The sequence below is a fragment of the Limulus polyphemus genome, unplaced genomic scaffold (assembly GCF_000517525.1).
Source record: "Limulus polyphemus unplaced genomic scaffold, Limulus_polyphemus-2.1.2 Scaffold5072, whole genome shotgun sequence".
Classification (NCBI taxonomy): Eukaryota; Metazoa; Arthropoda; class Merostomata; order Xiphosura; family Limulidae; genus Limulus; species Limulus polyphemus.
Genome location: NW_013670682.1, coordinates 41,890 through 46,201, shown reverse-complemented (window position 1 = coordinate 46,201; position 4,312 = coordinate 41,890).

The window sequence follows — 4,312 nt, the reverse complement described above, 5'->3', positions numbered from 1 at the left end:
GATAAACACCACAAGACAGGCTTTTCTTCACGATAAGTATGATATGACAAGCTTTTCTTCACGATAAGTATGATATGACAGGCTTTTCTTCACGATAAGTATGATATGACAGGCTTTCATTCAAGATAAGTATGATATGACAGGCTTTTCTTCACGATAAGTATGATATGCCAGGCTTTTCTTCACGATAAGTATGATATGCCAGGCTTTTATTCACGATAAGTATGATATGCCAGGCTTTTATTCACGATAAGTATAATATGACAAGCTTTTCTTCACGATAAGTATGATATGACAAGCTTTTCTTCACGATAAGTATGATATGACAAGCTTTTATTCACGATAAGTATGATATGACAGGCTTTTCTTCACGATAAGTATGATATGACAGGCTTTTATTCACGATAAGAATGATATGACAGGCTTTTATTCACGATAAGTATGATATGACAGGCTTTTATTCACTATAAGTATGATATGACAGGCTTTTCTTCACGATAAGTATGATATGACAAGCTTTTATTCACGATAAGTATGATATGACAGGCTTTTCTTCACGATAAGTATGATATGCCAGGCTTTTATTCACGATAAGTATGATATGACAGGCTTTTCTTCACGATAAGTATGATATGACAAGCTTTTCTTCACGATAAGTATGATATGACAGGCTTTTCTTCATAACAGGCACCATAAGACAGACTTTTCTTCATAATAAGCATCAAAAGACAGACTTTTCTTCGTGATAAATATCATGAGATATTCTTCTCTTCATGAAAAGCACCACGAGATGTAACAGAATCTGTAATTTTACCACAGGCCTGTGTCGTATGATTCACTGTAAACACCTTTCTGCAGACCATACTTTGTAGTATAGGAAAATATGTAAGATAACTAAAAATGAAAATATATATCTTGGGATAATTCTAGTTTCTCCACATTAATCAGTACTCAGTAGAAACCATTCATTACTCGGTGAAGCAGTTTGTTTCGTCCAAGGTGGACGTTGTGTGTAGTTCAGCGAGGATTTATAAATACAGTAATCCATAAATGACGTTCTAAACAGATTTACTTACTGTCTTTGTTATTGATAATTATGGTTTTTTTTAGACTTTCTCGCCCTGGGATTATTTTGGTAGATAATTGTGTTTTTTCAAACCAAAAAAAAAAACCTCTTTTACCGAGATCTCTTGTTTTTCTTAACACTTATCTTTTTCAAGACATTTATTTAAAACTAGCCGCAACCTGCAAAACATTTGCGGTACTTTTCATGGCTTTCAATTGAATTTTTCTTATCCTATCATTTCCACGTACAACATTTAAGCTATCCTTTCTTTTAGGCACTATGTGTTAGATCGATAAATTCTGGTCTATTTGAAAAAAAATAAATAAAAATACACAATCAGACAAACAAACTCACGTAGACGCAACTTTGTGTACTAAAACTACACGTAAAGTAAACAATATATTATAGTAATGGTAAATATATAATAGTGTAAAGAGTATGAAACAGTTATAATCGTTCACTGTATGACAAGGTTTTACGAGATGAAACAAAGAAATCAACAAAAACGAAAAATAAAATCCGTACTAAAGAAAAAAAATAGCTAAAGGGTGTTTATAGCAGTCTATTAAACGAACCGAAGCTAATTTATTGCAAAGTAAAGGTAAAGTTGTAGTGAAGGCAAACTCAGCTGAATATGCAGAAACGTCTGATTGCGTGTTCACATAGTGATAAGCATATGGCTTTAAACGAACTGCGCATGCATATTTTAGACCCAAGTATGTCGAGAAAACCCATAGAAATTGTATTTAGTGTAATGTAAATTTTTCTAGGAAATTACACACGGGTTAAGTGTTGTTTGTGTGAAATACTTTGCAAATAAAAAAAAAATAATAAAGTTGAAGGCGAAGCCAGTCGTCACGTGATGACGACGACATTGTGCCATCGTGTAGCATACTCATGTGACTAAGCAAAAAAACAGGAAATTAATTCTGAATGTAAAAGCCAATAACAATCCGGACTCCTCGTTCAAAGACCATTCTAACGATATGTTTTGTAGCGTTTGATCGAGAAATTTGCGAGAAAATTTCCGGACAGAGAAACACAAGCGTAGTTTATATTTTCCTATTAGATCATTCCTGCTCACGTTGTTCATACTGTCCTATTAGATCATTCCTGCTCACGTTGTTTATACTGTACTATTAGATCATTCCTGCTCGCGTTTTTTATACTGTCCTATTAGATCATTCCTGCTCACGTTGTTTATACTGTCCTATTAGATCATTCCTGCTCATTTAAATCTGTGGTCTATATTGTCCTATTAGATCATTCCTGCTCATTGAAATCTGTAGTCTATACTTTCCTATTATATTATTTCTGCCCACTAAAATATTTCTAGTTTAAAAAGGGAACCTGATCTAACGAACTCCTAACAATAAACCGAAAGTAACTGAACAGACGTCAATCTACACGATTGAAATTTAAATACTTGTCACGTTGTACTGGTTTGTTCTTCACAGAAGTAAACTGAGAGCAGTTATTTAAACTGTATTCCAAATTTATATTCTAACGCAGATGAAGACAATAGCCCTATCTAGAACGTCTTTATTATTAGCCATTCTTTGAGGTGAACAAAAGTTTGTTGTACATGTATAATCGTTACGTTTAATTAAAAGGCATTAAGTGAAACGCTTTGTCATTTCGTTTTCCTCTCCAACTTTAAAAAACAAAGAAAGCTTTTGATTAAGTGTTTTACAAATATTGTCATCGCCATTACCATTCAGCATAACCAAGATAATCGGTAAATAAGTCATTAAGTTACTCTTAATTAAACAGTCTCGCTAACCTGTAAACCTCCTATAATATAATTCGGTATGTAATTAAGCAAACAGCTCATTATGTTTTAATTTCCTTTCCATAATTATCAAAATAATTGAGAAATAATCTCTGTGTGAAGGTAAGAGGCCTGACTTGGGTCTTCCAACACGAGCTTGATAACGTAAGTTTATATTCATGTACAAGTTTTGTAGTTCTTTACGAGGTAGCTCCTCGACTTTGTGATACCAAGAGGGAAACCGGCGTTCGATTAAAGGCCCCAGAGCGCGAAAGTGTCAGTTGAGAGTTCGGTTACAGTTATTATGACCAGAGCATGTATTTCAATTACTTTCCACGGTGCTGTGCTAGTCGATATCGCTCTTGGCTGATTGGGAAACAAAGTTATTGTTTTTTAATTATTACATAGTAGGTAAGCTGTTGTCTCTTTAGATCTCCAGATAACTGGCTAGTGTTCGGCGAATCACTGTCTTCATGACCACCCAAGATTCAGGATATTTGTTTTAACGACTCCTCATTACTGTAATAAACTCCTTGGTAGGAGCTTCTCCTGACATTATCAGTTAAGTTATGTAAAGTTTACAACATCTAGAGTCCAAATACTTGTTTTAACGATTCCTCATTACTGTAATAAACTCCTTGGCATTATCAGTTAAGTTATGTAAAGTTTACAACATCTAGAGGCAAGATACTTGTTTTAACGACTCCTCATTACTGTAATAAACTCCTTGGCAGTATAAGTTATGTAAAGTTTACAACATCTAGAGGCAAGATACTTGTTTTAACGACTCCTCATTACTGTAATAAACTCCTTGGCATTATAAGTTATGTCAAGTTTACAACATCTAGAGGCAAGATACTTGTTTTAACGACTCCTCATTACTGTAATAAACTCCTTAGCATTATAAGTTATGTAAAGTTTACAACATCTAGAGGCAAGATACTTGTTTTAACGACTCCTCATTACTGTAATAAACTCCTTGGCATTATCAGATAAGTTATGTAAAGTTTACAACATCTAGAGGCAAGATACTTGTTTTAACGACTCCTCATTACTGTAATAAACTCCTTGGTAGGAGCTTCTCCTGACATTATCAGATAAGTTACGTAAAGTCCACAGCATCTAGAGTCAATATAGTTGTCTTAAAGACTCCTCATTACTGTATTTAACTCCTTGGTAGGAGCTTCTCCTGGCATCTTTGAAAGGTTCGTTGATTATGTTAAAGGAAGTTTAATCTACTATATACATTTAAGTATTTTCCACTTTTTATCAGCAAACATAAACCTTATTGCCTGAATGATGAGAGGAAAGGCACGAAAATAACTGTTAGTAGATCTTTGAATAGAAATGTTTAAACATTTGTTTAACAACAAGTAAAAGCTTGGAATGGTCTATTCTTTCATTGGGGGCGTGTCTGTGAGCCAGACTAGAATTGAATTGTGGCGGATTGCTACAAGTTCTTCAAATACCTATAG